This window comes from Oncorhynchus mykiss, chromosome 12 (genome assembly GCF_013265735.2).
Source record: "Oncorhynchus mykiss isolate Arlee chromosome 12, USDA_OmykA_1.1, whole genome shotgun sequence".
Taxonomy (NCBI): Eukaryota; Metazoa; Chordata; class Actinopteri; order Salmoniformes; family Salmonidae; genus Oncorhynchus; species Oncorhynchus mykiss.
Genome location: NC_048576.1, coordinates 57,628,687 through 57,654,018, shown reverse-complemented (window position 1 = coordinate 57,654,018; position 25,332 = coordinate 57,628,687). Strand labels below are relative to the sequence as shown.

Genomic DNA, 25,332 nt, shown 5'->3' with positions numbered 1-25,332 from the left:
CTCTGATATTATGGGGTATTTGTGTGTAGAAAGAAAATACATCTAAATCAATAATCATCTTAGCAGCAGCAGTGTAGGGGTGTGTACATGTGGGTGTAAGTGTGTGGCGTCAGTAATGAGTATGTGTGAGTAAGAGTGACAGTGAAGGTGTGTGTGTCTGAGTAGGTAGAGACCTGTGGAAGAGCATAGAGTCAGCATATAGTTAGCTGTTTAGGAGTCTGTTGGTCTTATCCTTGATGCACAGTACCGCCAGATGGACGAGAGCATGGAGAACAGTCCATGTCTCGAGTGGCTTGAGTTTTTGGCAATTTTTTGTGTCTTTCTCAGACACCACCTGGCATGTATGTCCTGGATGGCTGGGAGCTTGTAAGGCTTATAGTTAGGGTAAGAGGTTAGTGTTGAGGGTAGGAATAGCTGACTAAACTGAACTTCACGATTTAGGATGGAATTGATCCGAGACTGATCCTCAACATGAGGGCCCCACAAGAGTGCGTGCTCAGCCCCCTCCTGTACTCCCTGTTTATCCATGACTGAATGGCCACGCACATCTCCAACTCAATCATCAAGTTTGCAATGACATAACAGTGATAGGCCTGATTACCAACAACAAAAATGACAAGACAGCCTACATGGAGGAGGTGAGGGCCCTGGCTGAGTGGTGCCAGAAAAATAACCTCTCCCACAATGTCAACAGAATGAAGGCGCTGATCGTGGACTTCAGGAGACAGCAGAGGGGGCACGACTCCATCCACATTGACAGGGCCACAGGGGAGAGGGTGAAAAGCTTAATGTTCCTCGAGGGCCCTTAAGACCCTCATAAACATCTACAGATGCACCATTGAGAGCATCCTGTCAGGCTGTATCGCCGCCTGGTATGGCAACTGCACCGTCCGCAACCGCAGGGCTCTCCAGAGGGTGGTGCGCTCAGCCCAACACATCACCGGGGTACAGTGCCTGCCCTCCAAGCATCCCCAGCGCTCGGTGTCACAGGAAGGAAGGACCTCAGCCACCCGAGCCATGGCCTGTTCACCCAGCTACTATCTAGATGGTAGAGGCAGTACAGGTACATCAATGCTGGGACTAAGAGACTGAAAAGCAGCTTCTATCTCCAGGCCATTAAATAGTCACCACTAGCCGGCCTCCACCCATTACCCTGCCCTGAACTTTAATCACTGTTACTAGTCAGCTACCACCCGGTACTCTACCCTGCACCTTAGAGACTGCTGCCCTACATAGTCATTGAACACTGGGCACTTTTAATCATGTTTACATACTGTTTTAGAGTTTTTTTTCCCCCATATGTATATGTAGCGGTCTTTACATGTACCACAGGAGATCCAAGAAATGAAGAACGACACCACGGCAGTCTTCTTGGCTTTTATGCCGATCTGCAATGGTATTGTGAAAAGACAGGACAGGAACACATCAGTCTCCAATGCATCTGACAAGTTGTTCTATACAGGAGCATGAAGAAAGGTAAAACACATATCCTGTCTCACATCCCCAATACATTGCTAGGTGCTTTCAGTGTTGACCGTATTAAAATACAATAACTAATGTACAAAAACACTGTAATACAAACAAGCTACAACGTGAAATCACCTTAATCCCATTCAGACCATAGAGGGTTAAAACTACAACTCCCACAATGCAACGCTAGCATCAGTCAGAAGCTCAGCTAACTGTATGCGTCACAGAAAGGCATGCTAGCTAGCAACAGCAATGATTTTTAGCGCTCTGTAAACTATATCAATAAAACTCTGAAAGTGACATGTTTCAATAGTCTCACACTCCCTTATAACAATATCTACAGCATCAAACTTAGGATGTTTTATTTCACGTTATGGACTTTTACAAAGGAGTAATTTGCAACACATACCCTTCACTCTCAGTGTTTTATCGGACTGAGGAGAACGGGAGCTACGGATAGTACTAGGGTGTTAGTAGGTGAAGTAGGCACCCAGATGAAATAAAATACATTTAATGAAATAAAACCCGAAGATGTTAACATCATTCAGCTACTGTAGCTGCCTACTTAACATCAACAGGCAGCACAAGTAGCGCAACAATTAAAATTAGACACCAAAAGTAAAGTTCCTGGCGATCATAGCGATCTGACTCCCCCCTTCTGTCTGAACTTGGAATATTCCTGTTCGCGGGCTTCGGCCACTGACCCTGGTTGTTCTGTTCTGCGTTGCGTACTATTCTAATAATTTGAAGTTTGATTAGGGTGACCAGACGTCCCCGTTTTCCAGGGAAGGTCCCCGTTTTTGGTGGCCTGTCCCCGGCTGGAGCTGTCCCCAAAAATGTCCCCGTTTTTAACTGTGCGTTAAAAACACCTCTTCAGTCTACCCCCTACTTTTTCGAACATTCTGTTAAAAATCGCGCAACATTTCAGCGTCCTGCTACTCATGCCAGGAATATAGTATATGCATATGATCAGTATGTGTGGATAGAAAACACTCTGAAGTTTCTAAAACTGGTTAAATAATGTCTGTGACTATAACAGAACGTGAACAGCAAGCGAAATCCCAAGAAAAACCTGGTCACAAAAACCACAGAAAAGTATTAATCCGCCAGTCTCTGAATTGTTTATTGCAAGCAAAAATATATAGCCGGGAGCTTGCAGTTCCTACAACTTCCACACGATGTCGCCAAAAACGTCATTTTAATTGACAAAAATCCTTTGTGTAATGACAAATAGATCCTTCATTTCGTCCAGCATACAGCAATCGATTTTGGAAGAGAGACAAAGGACAACATTTTCTTGAGTAGCTGCGATTTAATACAGATCGCCCAGTGATCAATTTGATCGATTATTAACGTTTACAAATACCTAAAGTTGGGTTACAAAAGTAGGTTGAAGTGTTTTGTCAAAGAATATAGGCAACTTATATAATTTTTTAAAATGACGTTGCGTGTTGGAAGGGAGCTTTTTTCCTGAACCAGACAGGCTATACAAATGGATATTTTGGGCATACATGGACGGATTTAATCGGGAAAAAGACCCAATTGTGATGTTTATGGAACATATAGGAGTGCCAACAAAGAATATCATCAAAGGTAATGAATGTTTTATATTTTATTTCTGCGTTTTGTGTAGCGCCGGCTACGCTAATTCTTTTGTTTACGTCCCCTTCAGGTATATTGGGGTGTTGCATGCTATCAGATAATAGCTTCTCATGCTTTCGCCGAAAAGCATTTTAAAAATCTGACTTGTTGGCTAGATTCACAACGAGTGTAGCTTTAATTCAATACCCTGCATGTGTGTTTTAATGAACGTTTGAGTTTTAACGAGTACTATTAGCATTTAGCGTAGCGCATTTGCATTTCCAGGTGTCTAGATGAGACGTCTGCGTCTCAGGTGGGAGCAAGAGGTTAAAAACAGACCGTAAAGTGAAATATTTTACTTGGTAAGAAAGACCAGGCAGCAGAGCCTACGGGTTGACGTCTCAATCGCGTTGTGCTTGTTTTAGGCCAACTGAGGGGGCTGCTCGCTATAGCAGCTTCATTCACTCTTCTTCTTCTACTAACTACTTGCTCGCGATAGTTTTAGAGAAAACTGCTGTGGAAAACTCGTCCAGAAGCAAGTGTCAAGTGAATCCACAACATCACCACAAATGTATTTTCAAGCCAGGTAAATTACAATAGTTTGAGATACTAGCTAGTGATATTATAATGTCACAATTTATTATATAGATATGATCTGCTCTATAAGGTTTTAAATAGGTTATGCTAGCTAACGTTAGCTATGTCGACAAGGTTAGCTAGCTACTGTTATGGTAGCTAGGTTAAAAAACGTTCACATGTAAACATGCAGTGGACGGGCGATTTTGAAAATATGATATTAAATGAATGCACAATTTATTCAGAGAATATTTTTGTAGATTACAATTTTAATGGTTTGGCATTATAAGAAGTAGTGTGAAAATATATTTAGAAATGTTCATGGGATAGCATTAGCAGTGGAGAGGAGGAAGACTGGATAGGAAGAAGAGTGAAGGAGACAGAGGAGGAAAGGTAAAGATATGGTTACAGAGCCTGCCAATTTATTATTCCAAACAATGTTTTTGAGATAAAATACAAACATTAGGCAAGCAATGGGAATCTGTTAAAATACTTTGGTTATCTAATAGTATGCTATTTATTAATACAGATGGAAGGATAAGGAAAAATGAAGGGAGTAAAACGAGTGAAGCAAGGAGAGTGAGGTGGAAAGGTGGAGAAGGAAAGGAAGACCAGAGGAGAAAGATTGGAGGAGAATAAAAAGTTAAGAGCGTAATTAAGAGTGGCACAAGGAGAGTGAAGAAGAGCAGACAGAGGAGATACAATGACTCTTTCCAAGAAATGGAAATGCACTTTTTATGATAAACGTGATGAGAGAATATCCATTTCATACACTCAGGTCAAGACGATAGAATGGTTCACTGCATCCTCTCTTTCAATTGGCAGCCAGTGAAGAACTGCAGCGGGAGGTGATTGGCTTAGGTTTTCATTCATAACACGGCCAGAACAGCTTTGGATATGATGTTGAGTATTTGAATATGTTCATATTTTCACTGTCAGAGTAGAAAGACTGAAGGGCTTTTGTGAGTTTGTTGGCCAGGAGTACCATAACATTTTAGGACACAGCAATGTTCGCTGGATGTCCATGCATCCTGCTCTAGAAAGAGTGCTGAAAATGTATGTGCCATTGAAATCCTTTTTTATTTCTGAAGACAAATGCCCTGTTGTCCTACGAACAATGTTCGAAGATCCACTGACTGAACTTTGGCTGGCCTTTGTCTATGGAAACTTGACTGTATTCAGTGACACGATCAAGATGCTTGGAGGCCAGGACCACTCTGCTGTGGACTCCGCTGCAATTCTGAGAAACGTTGAGGCGAAATTGACTGCAAGACGTGATGAAAACTTCATTCCAGTTTTGGTCAGAGGACTTCTGAGAGAGCTAGAGGAAAATGGAGACATGTCTAAAGAGAGCTTTCTCAAAACATCCCAATCATTCTTCACTATGGCTGTGAACTACTTGCAAGCATGGGGAAAGCACACAGATAATCTAAAAGATTTACATTGTCTACTTTTAAAAAGGCAACCTCTGCGTGAAGAGATCCAGAAGGCAGCAGGCACATTGCAGGAAAAATGCTCCAATGTGACCATCAATGAGGATGCATTGTGTTACGAAGTTACTGGCCTGCAAGAGTTCCTAAAGGGGGGATCGCTTGAAGAATGGAAAACATCGGAGACACCGCTTAGTCAGAGATGGAGCACGGTGGTTACCGACTTCAAATAGAATGACATCCCACACACTATCCTGGCTAGATTAGCGTCTGTTGTCATGTGCTTACCTGGAAGTAATGCACCAGTCGAGAGTGTTCTCCCAAATGAATGATATATGGACAGCAGCAAGAAATAGCTTCACTGTTCCTACCATCAAGGCCATGCTTATTGTGAAGACAAACCTTAACCTCCCCTGCCAGGAGTTCATGGAGAAGCTGGCCAAAGGCAGAGCAATCCTGAAGAAAATACATTCTTCTGAGAAATATACAGATTAGGTTGGTATAAGTATATTATGTAGTTAACATAAAATAAATAAGATGATGAGATTGGTAAGTATTTCACATATACTATTGTCTGTTTTTTCAATTTTGCTCATGTTCTCTTCTGCTCTTATTCTAGCAGGACCACTGAATGGCTGTTCAGATCGGACAGTTCTGTCTTGTCTGTAGTGTTTCTGTAATATAGTTGTTTTCTCTGTCTATCGCAGTGGGCCTGTTAGACTAAATACATGAAACCGGAATTGTCCCCCTTTTTTATTTCATAGATAATAACATTGGATATTTTAATGATATATTGACCGCCGAACTGGAAATGTCCCCGGTTTTCATTTCAGAAATCTGGTCACCTTAAGTTTGATGGAATAACCATTTTAACTATTCTACATATATACTGTATTCTAGTCAAGGCTCATCCTATATAACTACTGCTGTACACCTTTTCTATTCACATACTGTCCATAAAGTCTATACACACCATCATATACATATATATTATATTCCAGACTGACATTGCACATTCTAATATTTCTATATTTCTTAATTCCTTTATTTGTATTTTTTGGGATTTGCGTGTATTATTAGGTATTATTGCACTGTTGGAGCTAGGAACATAAGCATATCACTACACCTGTGATAACATCTGCAAAATATATGTATGCGACCAATACAATTTTATTTGATTTGACTAGTGTGGTTGGACTAGAGTGCCAACGTCACGTAAAATGAATTCAGTACCCAAAGAATAGTAACCGAATGGCTTCGGATGTGTCATCGCCCCCTGTCGTTCCATGTGTAAATCTATTGTAACAGTGCATTTCCACATAACATGATTGGGGCGATGAAACAATGGATCCCCATTCATTTGAAATGGAGGGCATCGAAGTTGGCGGAGGGACTGTTGGGCGATGGGAACATGGACGAGGGTGCGTGAACAGGGCAGGACCAAAGTAGGAGAAACCTGAACTTTATGCAAATACTCTGCGATATAGCAATGCTATTGACCAATCAAAGCTCACTATAGCTTCCAGCCCCAGCCTGCTTGCTAGCACCCACATGAGGGCAAAGCTAGCTTGGCTGTCTGAATTATCGTGTCATGTGCAGATGCACTGCAACTGTGAGAGACACCCTAAGGGTTTTATTGCCATTTGACTAAATTGCAGTAGCAAATGTGGATCTTGATTCTAATGGTGGTAGAAGCCAAATCGAGGATGATGGGACTGTTGTCCAAAAAAATGGGAAACGGACCAAAGTTGTGTTGGAGAACAAAATGAAGAGCTCAGCTGGAGTCCCCATTTATCTTGTAGGAGTGCGTTTTTTTGAAGATGAGCAACTGGATGAAATACCAAACTTGAGAAACCTGTTTCAGATATCCAAACTGGTGGAAGAGGTAGTGGGGTAAAGTAAAGGCTGTGAGGATCACGAGAAGTGGGCTTGTAAGTCCGAGGAACAGATAAATATGCCATGTTGTGCGTTGCTCTCCAGAGCAGGGCACCTGTAAAGGGGGTAATATCTGGCGTCTTGTGGGATGTCAATGTTGAACAAATTAAGAATATCCTTGGAGTGGTTTATTATGTACGTCGGATGAATTGTGTGGTGATTGGAGTAAAAGTAAAGAGTGTCTGTTCTTCTGTTTTTATATGGAATCCCTCCCTGCCTGGGTGAAGTTAGGGTATGTGAATCATCATGTCCGAGCGTTCGTCCCAAGATAGATGCAGTGTAATCTTAGTATGGCTTTTGGACATGTCAAGTGTCTGTAGTACAGAGAAGCTAAGATGTGGAAGTTGTGGAAAAGAAGATCATGTTGAAAGAGGAAGATCATGTTGAAGTGTTGCAATTGTGGAGGGGACCAAGAAGCTACATCTTTGAAATGCCCGAAGAGGGCGAAAGAGAATGAGGTTGCCTGAGTCGGGGCAGTCCAGAGAATTTTCTATGTAGAGGCTGGCAAAAGAGTTAAGGGAACGAATGGTCCTCCTGAAGACTCCACGGTGTTGGAAAGGCTGCAGAGTTGGCCTCTCATCAGCAGGATCCAGATATGTTGCATGTTAAGTAGGTGGACTTTGTGGCTTTTATGGAAATGGCAGTGCCTCCCTCTCAGGCCCTGGGGCGTTATGGAATTTTAAATTGAAGGAAGAAGTGGGAACTCTTTTTATTTTTTATGAAGTTTCCTTTTTTCACCCCTGTCCAGTTGTTGGCATCCAATGTTTACTGTGCATTACCGCCACCCACAGTTAAACCCCAACAAAGAAGCGTCCCTGTGTCGCACTAGTTGCCACAGCCGCAAAGTCATACACCCTGCCTATTGCTACAATTTCTCTTTTTTAAATGGGATTTTAAACCTAACTATAATTAACCCTAACCACACTCCTAATTGTATCCCTAACCTTGAAAATAGACGTTGTGTCTGTGCTATCTAAACCGAGGTTTGAAGCGATTACGGGCCTTTCGAAGCTCAAAACAAGGGTTTTGAAACTTGATTTTGCAGGTAGATTCTTGAAATATCAACTGTTATTTGTCTCGATGGCTTTGGAGACTTGTCCCAAGGACCTCCACCATTTGCGGGCATGCCTTCTGTGTTCTCTTGTGAAGGTAAATACAAATACTATGCTGGCAAGCTAATGTTAGCAAAGTCAAACACTTGGCAGTGGCATGCATTTGTAAACAGTAATTTACATGAGGTTTCCTAGCTAACATTAATTACTATTTATCGAATGTAACTTTTTAAAAAGCTTGCTACTATCTATTCAACGTAAAGCTTGCTGAAATGTTTGTGTGTAATATAACTCTGGTCTAGGGCATGTGGAAATGTGCATGGCTAACTATATGTGTAATCATTCAATCCATCTTTCTCTTGTCCCTAAACAGACTATTGACCAGTTTGAATATGATGGCTGTGACAACTGAGTCATACCTTCAGATGAAGGGGAATCGAGAGATGGTATGAGTGTACAAGTTCCTCGTTTGATGGGTAAGCTCTCTACTTGTAATTGATTACTTTTCGGAGATGGACAGTTCTGGACAGTGAGTGTGTGTTAAACTGTTTTGTCTCTGTTTACATGGTGATAGCCCAGATGAGTCCAGAGGACAGCTGGGTGGCCAAGTGGTAGAGAATCAGTACGTTTGTTGTCACGGTTTATCCTGTTGGACTATGACTTTCTTTCAAACGTCACCTTGAAATTTCATTTCATTCTGTTGTAGTGGTATTGTGTTAGTTTTCACTTTTTCTTGTTCAGGTAACTTCAAACCAGGTGTCTATGCTGTGACGGTGACAGGGCGGTTACCTCCAGGTATGTCACGTTCAAAGGCAGTTAATTGTATATTCTCAATACTCGACCAGGGCTCTAAAGTGCTACCATTTTGGTCGCATATGCTCCTAGATACACGACATAACCAAATGTATGTGGACACCTACTCATCAAACATTCCAAAATCATGGGCATTAACGTGGAGTTGGTTCCCCCCTTTGCTGCTATAACAGCCTCCACTCTTCTGGGAAGGCTTTCCACTAGATGTTGAAACGTTGCTGTGGTGACTTGCTTCCATTCAGCCACAAGAGCATTAGTGAGGTTGGGCTCGCAGTCAGCGTTCCAATTCATCCCAAAGATTTTCATTGGGGTTGAGGTCAGGGCACTGGCCATGCTTGTAAAGTTCTTCCACACCAATCTCCACAACTATTTCTATATGGACCTTGCTTTGGGCCTTCCCCAAAATGTTGCCAGAACAGAATAGTCTAAATTGTCATTGCATGCTATAGCGTTAAGATTTCCCTTCACTGGAACTAAGGGGCCTAGACCGAACCATGAAAAACAGCCCCAGACCATTATGCCTCCTCCACCAAACTTTATAGTTGGCGGATGCCAGGAGGACACTACCTGCCCCATGGAGAAAGTAGAGTCCTCCTGGCAACCCAGATTTGTCTGTCGGACTGCCAGATGGTGACGCATGATTCATCACTCCAGAGAGCGCATTTCCACTGCTCGAGAGTCCAATGGCGGCGAGATTTACAATGCTCCAGCCGACGCTTGGCGTTGCGCGTGGTGATCTTAGGCTTGTGTGCGGCTGCTTGGCCACGGAAGCTCATTTCATGAAGCTCTCGACGAACAGTTATTGTTCTGACGTTGCTTCTAGAGGCAGTTTGGAACTAAGTAGTGAGTGTTGCAACCGAGGACAGACAATTTTTATGCGCTTCAGCACTCGGCGGCCCCGTTCTGTGAGCTTTTGTCGCCTACCACTTTGCGGCTGAGCTGTTGTTGCTTCTAGACGTTTCCACTTCACAATAACAGCACTTATAGTTGACCGGGGTAGCTCTAGCAGGGCAGACATTTTACAAACTGACTTGTTGGAATGGTGGCATCCTATGACAGTGCTACGTTGAAAGTCGCTGAGAGCTTCAGTAAGGCTATTCTACTGCCAACGTTTTTCAATGGAGATTGCATGGCTGTGTGCTTGATTTTATACACCTGTCAGCAAAGGGTGTGGCTGAAATAGACGACTACGCTAATACTTTTTTTCCACATACTTTTGTATATATATAGTGTATTTTAAGTTGGGAGCACCAGTGCAACCAGGAAAAAAAAAATCACCCAGATAATAATTGTGGAAATGATGGGCTTCACTGTGCAGTTGTTTCCGAGTGCCCTAGAGAAAAAAGCAAGCACAGATTTGTTCAATCCAAAGCTTAGCTAAATGTAAAGAATATTAAAGAATACATCAGTGATTTGTAATCCTTGCAACTTTCTGAAGACGTAAAGGCATGGGAATGCGTCAGTCTTCCACTTTGTTTAGCCAATTAGCGATGCCAAAACATTTATTTCGGCCTCCCGGGTGGCGCAGTGGTTAAGGGTGCTGTACTGCAGCGCCAGCTGGGTTCGCGCCCAGGCTCTGTCGTAACCGGCCGCGACTGGGAGGTCCGTCGTCCGGGTTAGGGAGGGCTTGGTCGGTAGGGATCTCCTTGTCTCATCGCGCACCAGCAACTCCTGGGGCGGGCAGGGCTCTCAAGTGCTACCAGTGCATGCTAGCCAAGGTTGCCAGGTGCACGGTGTAGCCTCTGACACATTGGTGCGGCTGGCTTCCGGGATGGATGCGCGCTGTGTTAAGAAGCAGTACGGCTGGTTGTGTATCGGAGGACGCATCAACCTTCGTCTCTCCCGAGCCCGTACGGGAGTTGTAGCAATGAGACAAGATAGTAGCTACTACAATTGGATACCACAAAATTGAGGAGAAAAAGGGGGTAAAAAAAAACATTTATTTCCTAAAAAACTGTCCAAATGAAATGTTAACTGCAAAGTAGGCTTACCTGGCAGAATGGTATCATATCATGATTTAGAAAACTCTGCTATTATCCATGCAGTATCCTACATAAACATTGACAGACAAATTAAATTAAAGGGCAACTTGTTTTTCTTCCCCCAGATCTCAAAAGGAATTCCTGATGTGGTTTAAGCATTTTTGTTGACTTAGAACATCCAATTTAGTAGTTTTTCTATTAAGTGTGATTTTTAAAGAGAAAATCTGAAAGAAATGTGGTGGAACCCGAAACCTGAAAAAACAACCAAGAACTTTATTATGGCTGGTAAGGATTCTGAGTGTTTGGTAGATTTATTTATTCATCTGCCACAGTGGCTGGTGGACCAAAAACTTAGTTTTTGAACAGGCCCTGTTCATAAACCATGTCGCGGGTCATTCCAAAACCACTTGCAGGCATTTGTTTACACTTTGTTCAGTCATGCTAGCTAGGTATAGCTGGTTACTTTACCAGTATAGCTGGTTACTTTATTAAACATTTGCGGGCACAGAAACAAATGGAAAGGGGTAGCTTCTTTAGAAGATCAGAGAGTAAATTACTGATCTCTTGTTATATCTCAACTGATTACATTTTTGGGGGGGCTTTGATGTGCTAAATGTAATGTTGAGCTCTTTGTGTTTTTGTGCATAAACGTTAACAAGAGTTCTGTCCGTAGTGCTGAATGCACAGTGTACTTTTCCCTCCGTGTAGTTCATTGCACCAAAAGGAGAACACGGATGTGGTTTATTTCTGTGCGTGTTAAAAAAGTAAAATAAGTAGCATATCTGGACATGATTTACAGTGTATATATATCTGTCAACACATATCATATTACATTATGTATAATCCTGTAATATGATTCTGGCCAACAATGGCAAAAATATATTCTAATGTGAAAAGTACACTGCCCTCCATTGAAAATAATTGCCCAGACCTGCCCCTAGACCCACTTCAATTTGCTTACCACCCCAATAGATCCACAGACGATGCAATTGCCATCACACTGCACACTGCCTTACCCCATCTAGACAAGAGGAATACATATGGAAGAATGCTGTTCATTGACTATAGCTCAGCGTTTTACACCATAGTACCCTCCAAGCTCACCATTAAGCTTGAGGCCCTGGGACTGAACCCCGCCCTGTGCAGCTGGGTCCTGGACTTCCTGACGGGCCTCCCGCAAGTGGTGAAGGTAGGAAACAACACCTCCACTTCGCTGATCCTCAACACTGGGGCCCCACAAGGGTGCGTGCTCATCCCCCTCCTGTACTCCGTGTTCACCCATGCATGGCCAAGCACGCCTCCAACTCAATCATCAAGTTTGCAGGTGACACAACAGTAGTAGGCTTGATTACCAACAATGATGAAACAGCCTACAGGGAGGTGGTGAGGGCTCTGGGAATGTGTGCCAGGAAAATAACCTCTCACTCAACATCAACAAAACAAAGGAGATGATCGTGGACTTCAGGAAACAGCAGAGGGAGCACCCCCTTATCCACATTGACGGGACTGCAGTGGAGAAGGTGGAAAGCTTCAAGTTCCTCGGCGTACACGTCACTGACAAACATAAATGGTCCACTCACAGAGACAGTGTGGTGAAGAAGGTGCAACAGTGCCTGTTCAACCTCAGGAGGCTGAAGAAATCAGGAGGCTAAAATCCTCAAACTTTTACAGATGCACAATCGAGAGCATCCTGTCGGACTGTATCACCTGGTACGGCAACTGCACCGCCCACAACTGCAAGGCTCTCCAGAGGGTGGTCCGGTCTGCACAACGCATCACCGGGGGCAAACTACCTGCCCTCTAGGACATCGACAACACCTGATGTCACAGGAAGGCCAAAAAGATCATCAAGGACAACAACCACCCGAGCCACTGCCTGTTCAACCCGTTATCATCCAGAAGGCGAGATCAGTACAGGTACATCATAGCTGGGACCGAGAGACTGAAAAACAGCTTCTATCTCAAGGCCATCAGACTGTTGAATAGCCATCACTAGCACATATAAGCTGCTGCCTATATACATACACTTGAAATCACTTGTCACTTTAATAAATGGAATACTAGTCACTTTAATAATGTTTACATATCTTGTATTACCCATCTCATATGTATATACTGTATCCTATACTATTCTACTGTACCTTATTTTAATGCCGCTCTTACATTGCTTGTCCATATTTTTATATTCTTAATTCCATTCCATAGATTTGTGTATTGGGTATATGTTGTGTAATTGTTAGATATTACTGCACTGTCGGAGCTAAAACCACAATAACATCTGCTAAACACATCTTTGTGACCAATAAAATTTGATTTGATATACACTATACACACACACACACACATGGGTTATGTATTGTATATATGTGGTAGTGGTGGAGTAGGGGCCTGAGGGCACACTGTGTGTTGTGAAATCTGTGAATGTATTGTAATGTTTTTTAAATTGTATAAATGCCTTAATTTTGCTGGACCCCAGGAAGAGTAGTTGCTGCCTTGCCAGCAGCTAATGGGGATCCATAATAAATACATTCATAGTACTGCAGTAGATATACCAAGAGCCTTATGAAACCATTTTAAAGACAGAACAACAATACAAAATGAACAAGGGCTAGTTTATGCTGGCTAAGGTGTTTGAGTGTAATCATGTTGGCCATATTGGATTCAGAATAAAATTGATTCACACCAACTGTCCTTATTAGGCATGAGTGTTGTACACATCAGTGTTTCTTATTTACACAATTCAGTTTTTATGGCAGCCATATTTGATTTTGGACACAAAACTGGATTTGAGACAAAAATATAAAGATCTGTGATTGCCCCTTTGATTTAATTGCAAGACTAAGCAGAGCTGCCAACTCTTACGCATTGGCCATGAGACACACGTATTTGACCCTCTTCTCACACTCTCACGGCACACCTCATATCTAACGCATTGAAAAGTACTACATTTATTTGGCTAATTAGTCCATTGTATATGTAACAGTACTCGTCTTGCATTGTGTACAATCAGTCATCGACACGGAACTCCAACATGTAACACCAGTCAAGTAGCTTTATTCTGATAAGAACGACACAAAATTGCACGTCATGCAATGCACGTCTCACCATCCAACTCTGCACTCACGCACTGTACAAAATATATGAACCCCCCCACCAGACACAGTAAGTTGCTAGCTAATACTGGCGGGAATTCTCTACAACAAAATGCACAACAAATATTATCCAAAAACCGCTGCATCCTATCGAATAACATTTACAAACAATTTGATATAAATTGTACATTTAAATTATCACTTGAGAGTATAAAAATCACTTTTGATGTACAGTGCTTTGCAACCAACAACTTACCGCTGGTTTGGTGCCTGTTCACTGGGACGATTCTAACTGGAACATCCCCCCCTCGTAAGCAAGCTACGCAAACCAGCCAATAAGATGCCATGTTGAGTAGGTGAAGGCAAAACAAACTCAAACCAAAAACCCATTGGCTTAACAATAAAGTGGCAAGGGGAATCACCAATATAACCCTGTTACATATAGTCAGCGTGTTAACTTTTCAACTGTGCTCCAAATCGTTTTGAAATCGTAGCATCTGCGCCTGCAATTAAACATCACGAGCGGAACCTCTAATTGTCCTGTCTTGCCACAACACTGAACTACATTGAAGCATATGATTGGTCTAGTTATGTAAGGGATCAAGGGGATTGGGTGCATGTTTTAAAGAAACGCCCCTCAAAATTGCAGCGGTGAATGGAGAGAGAGAACCTTCTCCACTGAGTGTATACAATTGTAAAAAGAGTAGCACGGTAGCGCTGTTTTATGAACAATGTTGTCAAGAAAATTAGGTGTGGTAAACCGTGGGGTGTTGGGTTGAGCGTGCAGAGATTGACAGAGACAGGGAGGTTTTAGTCCGCAAAAACAACTTTAAGACAGAAAACAAACATAATAAAGAAAATCACTTAGGTTTGGCTTGGTGTCGGTCTCTCCCCGTTCTCTCTCGCGGTGTGCCACCGTGCTCCTTTTGTTTGGCCTCCACGAGCGGTCCGTGTCGGGGTGCCCAGCTCCCGCAATCCCAGCAGAGGGAGCCAACGTCGTCTCACGTAGGTTGCTGTTACTCCCGTCCCTATTGCAGAACGCAGCCTTTTGACAGCATGTACTAAAATCATTGTAATCCTCACTTGCATTAGTCCCCTCGTTTGGGGATTGACATTTAGGCTGTGACAACGAAAAGGCAGCAGACAGACCTACATTATATTTTATTAGGGAACTTTGGTATTGTAAACTGATTTGTAACTATGAAAATCATCCAAAAGTGTAAGTTTGATTCTAAAGGGGGAACAATAAATAGAACAGTTATTTGGTAAGGGTGTAGGGGCAGATTTATGTAATCTTGTCTTCTGGAGATTTTATTATTTATCTACTTTATTTACCTGATCAGTGGAATATAAAGGTAATTAGTGTACTTGTCAGCAAGACATTACCATTATTCCTCACACTTTTTAAATTTTCCACTTCTTTCCAATTTTGCCAGTGTAATCACATATTTAAAAACTATGATATGCCTATGAGGCTTTGTATATCTTTTGCAGACATTCATGGACAGTTTTTAATAAGTCATACAAATAAGCATTGGATATTACATGCTCCAGGCCTGAGATATAATTTGACAATTTTCGATTTTTCTTAAATGTTTGGTGATTTTGAGAAATGTAGTGCATGAACTGCCCTCTCTTGACAGGTTTGTTGTGGTGCCATATTATTTCCATTTTTTAATAATGGATTTAATGGTGCCCCATATGGGATCAAAGTTTCCACTATTCTTTTATAACTCAACCCTGATCTGTACTTCTCCACAACTTTGTCCCTGACCTGGTTGGAGAGCTCCTTGGTCTTGGTGGTGCCCGCTGCTCAGTGGTGTTGCAGACTCTGGGGGCCTTTCAGACAGGTGTAGATGTACTGAGATCATGTGACAGATCATGTGACACAGATTGCACACAGGTGGACTTTATATAACTAATGATGGGACTTCTGAAGGTAATTGGTTGCACCAGATCATATTTAGGGCCTTCATAGCAAAGGGGGTGAATACATATGCACACACCACTTTTCCATTTAAATTTATTTTGAATTTCTTTCATTTCACTTCACCAATTTGGACTATTTTGTGTATGTCCATTACATGAAATCCAAATGAAAAATCTATTTAAATTCCAGGTTGTAAGGCAATAAAATAGGAAAAATGCCAAGGGGGATGAATACTTTTGCAAGGCACTGTATCTGATATTATGAGAATATGACAACCATGTACTGGGTATGTTTCTATCAGAAGTAACGCTACCACTTGGGCCATGTTTCGGCTATACATTAGGACTGTTACGATGTGCTCTGAGAGTCGGGAAGCAAGTTCAGGGAGTGAGAGTTTTAATAAATAAACACAAAACATAATACAAAATAAGAAACACAACCAACGCACAGAACTGACACAGGAACATAAACAATAACGCATGGGGAAGGAACCAAAGGGAGTGTAATCAGGGAGGTGATGGAGTCCAGGTGAGTCTGGTTGATGTGCAGGTGTGTTTAACGATGGTGACATGTGTGCGCCATAACGAGCAACCTGGAGACCAAGAGGCAGAGAGGGAGCACCCATGACAATTACAGATAGAAATGCTATGACGAGAGCTGATGTGATTACTAATCAGAGACATGTTTGTTCTACATTGTTTATGAACAGGAATGTTCTCATGGAAGGTGTCTAGAACATTAATATTGGATATTCTGAAATCAGGGCAACCATGTTCTGTGTATGTTTAGTGGAACGATGATGGAATATTACAGATAGAGATGCAATGACAAGAGCTGATTCCTAATCAGAATGTTCTACATGGTTTATGTAACTACCCCTCAGAAAACTGGATACATGAATGTTCTTGCAACGTCCCATAAAACGCATCTACATTAATGTTGCATATTCTGTTGCATGTACTTATTGGTCCAGTATTAGGACCTGTCCAGAAGCAACCTTAACCTCTTCCTCCCTAGGCACTTGTGTATATCTGATACAACTTCATATGTGTAAGCAATAGGATGAATGCACTTTGATGTAAATCTCAGCTCTGTTAAAAGTACACTCAAGAAACACATTTATTGATCATAGTGATTCAGGAGTATCATTAAAACAGGTTAATATGCCCCACCAACATTAGATAACTATACAGAAGCCCCTTAAATTGTTGAAATAAGTCAATCAAATCAATGATGAGAGAATAGTCAAATTAGCTGGTAAATGACACTGACATGGTGTAGAAGCAGGAAGATCTGAATGCCTTGAACCAAGAGGTTTTGAGTTCAAATCCCAGGTGAGAACACATTGAATAATAATTACTATATAAATGAACATGCATAATGTATTAATGTATGTCACATATATACATTGAAAACACAATGTTAAAGGCACAATGTGTGACTCTCCCTTACCAAAAGAGCTGTGAATGGCTCAGTGGTCCACCAATCATGGCCTTGATGGTCTATATATGTTTGGTGGAACGTTGATGGAATATTCTCAGATAGAAATGCAATGACAAGAGCTGATGTGATTCCTAATTAGAGACACATGTTTGTTCTACATGGTTTATGTAACTAACCCTCAGAAAACATGAATGTTCTTGCAATGTCCTATAAAATGCAACTAGAACATTAATGTTGCGTATTCTGAGAACATTGTTACCACATTCTAGATAACTTCTGTTTGAAATTAAGGGAATGTTCTCCTAACTTTAGCACCAAACACATGCTAAAAAGGTTCTCAGAAGGTTTTTGCTAACATAGATAGAATGTTCCCCTAACTAATGGAAAACTGCATGTGTAGTATGTAAGATGATATATATTTTTTTATACTTCTATCACATTTTGCATGGTCCTTCTGATTACATACTAGATGTATAGTTTAGGGCATTCTGAGTCATTTCACGAAAGCTGGTGGGTGAAAACAAAAAAAACATGTGAACCAGCTATCAGCGTCTCGGTACAGAAACCCTTGTCAACCGCAGGCCAGGGTAGGCAGGCGCTGTCGGGAAGGCTCATTCTGTTGTCAGCTCCGCCTATGTGGTCATGCCACCAACCCCTGCAGAAGAGATCATCAGACTCCGCCTCCTTCTGCGAACGAAAGCGCATCCTCTTTTGTCTGCCGCTCACACGGACACACAGGCCTACAAGGTCTCATTGGTGGCTGAGGCTGCTATGAATGGTTTTGCCCTTATTTGGACATGTATACGCTTCTATCAGTATATTGAAGGGGAATGTCTCAATTCAATCCATTGTTGGATTGTGTATTTTTTATGTCTAGCTGAGGTTGTAACTTCTGGGTTATCTATCAAACTCATCTTATGGTATGAACACATAATGAAGAAACAAGCTGAAAGATATCTCAGTAGAGGCTCCGACATGATTTATGTCTGGGCCAAAGCTGTTATTGTACCCTCACTGCTTAGGTTTACAGTAAACTTGGCAGCAAGAAGGGAGGGTCGATATTAAAGAAGGTGATAAAGGCAGCAAGGGTGATTCTGAACATTACAACAGCAGGACGCACGTGCACGTACATGTGCTGTTGCTCGTGACTCTGTTTCATAAGAGCTGATGAAACTTCCTCTTTTTAGCAGTATTCAGAACAGCTACAGAACTGACAGAATGGGGGTTCTACTAAGTAAATGGAGGATATAATATCTTACCTAAACATTTTTGCTAGGAAATAAACTTCTAAACCAAATTTTATTTGAAACGAAACTTCAGACGAGTCATGTAAGCCATTGCTTGGACGTATAGACAGACAGTGGTTGGAGGATTGGAGGGCAGAAGTGGGGCAGCAGGACTATCCAGTGGCAGGGTGGTTTGGTGTCGACACATGACTAAATGAAACTGAGAGTACATCCCAAATGGTACCCTATTCCCTATATAGTGCACAACTTTTGATCAGAGCCTAAGGGTCCAAGTCAAAAGTTGTGCACTACATAGACAATAGGGTGTCAATTGAGGCACATCGTGTCAGAGGACCAGGGAGAGCAGGGGCATGGAGGGGAAATGGCTGCCGGCCCAGATAAGGTCTATCTCGCTAGGGCTAGTGTGGGTCTTTGAAAGCCCCCCGCCTTGTGTTCATCAAACAGACAGGCACTGATCACTTCCCTTCTGGCACTCACACAGACGCCTAACAACTGGAAGCCAGGGTCCTTGTTATAGTACCCATACCATACACATACATATATGGTCTATATCCCGACTCACACATATGACCTCAATCTCACAACATATTTGCCATTGTCAAATAAAAACGGATTGATACAAAGTTCAAGGTATTCCGTGTCTGATGTACAGTCTGTATTTGTTCGTCATTATATGATATTGATTTTCCATGAATTATTAATCCGTTGGACATCTGGTTAATTCTAAAACATCACTTGACATAAAAAATGATTGTGGCTGAAGATTAAAACAGATATTCTCATCGCAGGCCAGTCTGGCATGTAAGCAGCACAAGAGAGACTAGTTTTCAGAAAGGCCGTTGTTTTTTCTTTCAGCAGCACAAGGGAACTATAGCTGTGTTTGAGTACACATCCTAATCGCACTAACCATTGTGACAGAAACTATTTGTGACAGAAATTGAGTACGTAGTATGCTTATTGGTCATAGTATGGATATAGGTAGAATGCAAAAAGTTCCTGGATGACGTACTACATTCGCCAAAATCCGACGTTTACAAGCAGTGGACACAAGTTCTATGCTTTTAGGGCCCATAATGCAATTCTACAGAAAATGGGCTTGGCTTCACAATGTTTTATGACTTGAAGAAAATGGTGGAAGATATGCAGTCGAAGTCCAACAAGAGCGGATACATATTCATTGCTTTATCTAATTATGACAAATGTTAAGAACATTTTATGTAATAAAGTAGACATTCCAAATAAGTTACGCTACACATTATGTTGGCTGACAATTCGTTGGCTATGCTATCCTCATGACCTGCATAGTATATCATTACAGCAGTAGGTATGTTAGCTAGCTACCTCACGTTGGTTGGCTACTAATACATTGAACTTGCCAGTATATTAACTATATGCTATCTCACTAACTATCCAACGTTTATTGACTTGATTATTCACGTCATTCTTAGCTAAATGGTATAGTTGTTGTGCGTTCTCAATGGACATACATTTGCTCTGGCTATCTACTCTGATTTCAGAGCACTCTCGTCTGAGTGTGCCAGAGCGCAGAATAAATGATGAGTTTATGAATGCTCAACACCTGTTGAATATGGTCAATATGTCCGGTGTCAGTAATCGGCAAAAAAACGTAATTAAATTGTTTCCAGCAGCACAATTACAGTCACCAACGCTCTGGATAACATGAGAACAGCCTAACCAGCTCTGCTAGGGCGAGTAAAATGATCAGAGTGAGGTGGTCTCTCATTTGTGGCTTGAGGTTGCTAGCCAGTTAGCTTATGTGCTTGACTGCCGTTGTGATGGTCAGAATGCTCGGTTCAACCCTACTCCTTGGCCAGAGCGTCCACTGTGCGCTCTGAACACTCCGAGAGGGAAACGCTCTGAATTTAAGAATGGACTTCTGACAACACTCTGAATTTATGAACTCCCAGAGCGCACTCTGGCACTCCAGATTGAATTTACAAACACACCCGAAGTAATATAATGTCTATCTAGTAATTTGTAATAGCTAACCAGCTAGCAAGAGGTGGCATAGCAACAGCATCAACTTCCGATAGACAGACGTAGCGCTGGTATGCTCAACTGAAAGGATACCGTTTACAGTATACTAAAATAAACGAATAGTAGTAGTATATACTCATTAAGTATGTAGTATACAGTATGTTAGTATGGGTATTCGAACATAGCTCATGTCAACCGCTTTATGATTTTCCGTGTCACTACGACAATGCCACCTTTTTTGGATAACTTTCCAGACTCCTTTCATCCTCTTATCCTATTACATGTATAGTGGGGGCCAAAATGATTGGATCCCTTGATAAAGATGGGCAAAAAAGACTCTATAAAATAAATAATATTCTAAGCTATGTTGTATGCTCATACTTTTTTAACATTATATTATTTTATAGTAATACAATTGCTCAGAGAAAGAGATTTTGTTTAACAAGTAACAATGTTATTTTATTTTTAAGATAGGATAACGACACTGATTCTATTTCTGAAATGTTTTATGAGATGGGAGAACACATTGGGAGGGATTTGTATTTGTATTTATTATGGATCCCCATTAGCTGCTGCCAAAGCGGCAGCTACTCTTCCTGGGGTCCAACAAAATTAAGACAGTTTATACAATTTTAAAAACATTACAATACATTCACAGATTTCACAACACACAGTGTGCCCTCAGGCCCCTACTCCACCACTACCACATATCTACAGTACTAAATCCATGTGTTAAGTGGCTTGCGAAAGTATTCACCCCCCTTGGCATTTTTCCTATTTTGTTGCCTTACAACCTGGAATTAAAATAGATTTGTTTGTGGATTTGTATCATTTGATTTACCCACATGCCTACCACTTTGAAGATGCAAAACATTTCTTCTTGTGAAACAAACAAAAAATAAGACATGCATAATTATTCACCCCCACAAAGGCAATAGAGCCACCTTTTGCAGCAATTACAGCTGCAAGTCTTTTGGGGTATGTCTTTATAAACTTGGCACATCTAGCCACTGGGATGTTTGACCATTCTTCAAGGCAAAACTACTCCAGCTCCTTCAAGTGGATGAGTTTCACTGGTGTACAGAAATCTTTAAGTCATACCACAGATTCTTAATTGGATTGAGATCTGGGCTTTCACTAGGCCATTCCAAGACATTTAAATGAGGTGTTTTTTGAATCTGTTTTTAAATCAAATTTTACTGCTTGTGTCAGTTACTTGATGTGGAATAGAGTTCCTTGTAGTCATGGCTCTATGTAGTACTGTGTGCCTCTCATAGTCTGTTCTGGACATGAGGACTGTGAAGAGACCTCTTGTGGCATGTCTTGTGGGGTATGCATGGGTGTCCGAGCTGTGTGCCAGTAATTTAGACAGACAGCTCGGTGCATTCATTCAATGTCAATACCTATCATAAATAAAAGTAGTGATGAAGTCAATCTCTCCTCCACTTCCTGCCAGGGGAGATTGACATGCATATTATTAATATTAGTTCTCTGTGTACATCCAAGGGCCAGTTATGCTGCCCTGTTTTGAGCCAATTGCAATTTTCCTAAGTCCTTTTTTGTGGCACTTGACCACAAAACAGTAGTCAAGGTGCAACTAGGGCCTGTAGGACCTGCCTTGTTGATAGTGTTGTTAAGAAGGCAGAGCATTGCTTTATTATAGACAGACTTCTCCCCAACGGCAGTTACTACTGCATCAATACAGTGCCTTGCGAAAGTATTCGGCCCCCTTGAACTTTGCGACCTTTTGCCACATTTCAGGCTTCAAACATAAAGATATAAAACTGTATTTTTTTGTGAAGAATCAACAACAAGTGGGACACAATCATGAAGTGGAACGACATTTATTGGATCTTTCAAACTTTTTTAACAAATCAAAAACTGAAAAATTGGGCGTGCAAAATTATTCAGCCCCTTTACTTTCAGTGCAGCAAACTCTCTCCAGAAGTTCAGTGAGGATATCTGAATGATCCAATGTTGACCTAAATGACTAATGATGATAAATACAATCCACCTGTGTGTAATCAAGTCTCCGTATAAATGCACCTGCACTGTGATAGTCTCAGAGGTCCGTTAAATGAAGAACAATGAAGAACAAGGAACACACCAGGCAGGTCCGAGATACTGTTGTGAAGAAGTTTAAAGCCGGATTTGGATACAAAAAGATTTCCCAAGCTTTAAACATCCCAAGGAGCACTGTGCAAGCGATAATATTGAAATGGAAGGAGTATCAGACCACTGCAAATCTACCAAGACCTGGCCGTCCCTCTAAACTTTCAGCTCATACAAGGAGAAGACTGATCAGAGATGCAGCCAAGAGGCCCATGATCACTCTGGATGAACTGCAGAGATCTACAGCTGAGGTGGGAGATTCTGTCCATAGGACAACAATCAGTCGTATATTGCACAAATCTGGCCTTTATGGAAGAGTGGCAAGAAGAAAGTCATTTCTTAAAGATATCCATAAAAAGTGTTGTTTAAAGTTTGCCACAAGCCACCTGGGAGACACACCAAACATGTGGAAGAAGGTGCTCTGGTCAGATGAAACCAAAATTGAACTTTTTGGCAACAATGCAAAACGTTATGTTTGGCGTAAAAGCAACACAGTTGAACACACCATCCCCACTGTCAAACATGGTGGTGGCAGCATCATGGTTTGGGCCTGCTTTTCTTCAGCAGGGACAGGGAAGATGGTTAAAATTGATGGGAAGATGGATGGAGCCAAATACATGACCATTCTGGAAGAACCTGATGGAGTCTGCAAAAGACCTGAGACTGGGACGGAGATTTGTCTTCCAACAAGACAATGATCCAAAACATAAAGCAAAATCTACAATGGAATGGTTCAAAAATAAACATATCCAGGTGTTAGAATGGCCAAGTCAAAGTCCAGACCTGAATCCAATCGAGAATCTGTGGAAAGAACTGTAAACTGCTGTTCACAAATGCTCTCCATCCAACCTCACTGAGCTCGAGCTGTTTTGCAAGGAGGAATGGGAAAAAATGTCAGTCTCTCGATGTGCAAAACTGATAGAGACATACCCCAAGCGACTTACAGCTGTAATCGCAGCAAAAGGTGGCGCTACAAAGTATTAACTTAAGGGGGCTGAATAATTTTGCACGCCCAATTTTTCAGTTTTTGATTTGTTAAAAAAGTTTGAAATATCCAAAAAATGTCGTTCCACTTCATGATTGTGTCCCACTTGTTGTTGATTCTTCACAAAAAAATACAGTTTTATATCTTTATGTTTGAAGCCTGAAATGTGGCAAAAGGTCGCAAAGTTCAAGGGGGCCGAATACTTTCGCAAGGCACTGTATGTTTTGACCTTGACAGTTTACAATCTAGGGTGATTCCAAGCAGTTTAGTCATCTCAACTTGCTCAATTTCCACATTGCATCTTAACTCCTTAAAGTTGAGGTTTAGTTGAGGTTTAGGGTTTAGGGTTTAGTGAGTGTTTTGTTCCAAATACAATGCTTTAAGTTTTAGAAATATTTAGGTCTAACTTATTCCTTGCCACCCACTTTGAAACTAACTGCAGCAGCTCTTTGTTGAGTGTTGCAGTCATTTCAGTCGCTGTAGTAGCTGACATGTATAGTGTTGAGTCATCCGCATACATAGACACTCTGGTTTACTCAAAGTCAGTGGCATGTCGTTTGTAAAAATAAATAAAAGCAAGGGGCCTAAACAGCTACCCTGGGGAATTCCTGATTCAAACTGGATTATAATTGAGAGGCTTTCATTAAAGAACACCCTTTGTGTTCTGTAAGACAAGTATAACTCTTTATCCACATTATAGCAGGTGGTGTGAAGCCATGACACATATGTTTTTCCAGCAGCAGACTATGATCGATTATGTCAAAAGCTGCATTGAAGTCTAAAAAGACAGCCCCCACAATCATTATATCATCAATTTCTCTCAGCCAAACATCAGTCATTTGTGTAAGTGCTGTGCTTGTTGAGTGTCCTTCCCTGTAAGCATGCTGAAATTATGTTGTAAATTTGTTTACTGTGAAATAGCATTGTGTCTGTTCAAACATAATTTTTTCCAGAAGTTTACTAAGGGTTGGTAACAGGCTGATTGGTCTGCTATTTGAGCCAGTAAAGGGGGCTTTACTATTCTTGGGTAGCAGAATGACTTTAGCTTCCCTCCAGGCACACGCTCTCTAGGAGGCTTAAATTGAAGATGTGGCAAATAGGAGTAGCAATATTGTCTGCTATTATCCTCAGTAATTTTCCATCCAGAGTATCAAACTCTGGTGGGGTTGTTTTTTTAAATCTCTTCCCCACTAACTTTACGGAATTCAAAAGTAAAATTCTTGTCTTTCATAATTTGGTCCGGTATACTTGGTTGTGTAGTGTCAACTTTTGTTGCTGGCATGTCATTCCTAAGTTTGCTTACAGTTGAAGTTGGAAGTTTACATACACCTTAGTCAAAAACATTTCAACTCAGTTTTTCACAATTTCCGACATTTAATCCCAATAAAATTCCCTGTCTTAGGTCAGATAGGTTCACCACTTTATTTTAAGAATGTGAAATGTCAGAATAATCGTAGAGAGAATGATTTATTTCAGCTTTTATTTCTTTCATCACATTCCCAGTGGGTCAGAAGTTTACATACACTCAATTAGTATTCGGTAGCATTGCCTTTAAATTGTTTATCTTGGGTCAAACGTTTTGGGTAGCCTTCCACAAGCTTCCCACAATAAGTTGGGTGAATTTTGGCCCATTCCTCCTGACAGAGCTTGTGTAACTGAGTCAGGTTTGTAGGCCTTCTTGCTCGC

The 25,332-nt window shown here is 41.4% G+C and overlaps 1 pseudogene; it reads left to right on the top strand.

Moving 5' to 3' along the window:
- The first annotated feature begins 8,072 nt into the window (after positions 1–8,072).
- Positions 8,073–13,890, top strand: LOC110538911 (annotated as a pseudogene).
- Positions 13,891–25,332: the final 11,442 nt, after the last annotated feature.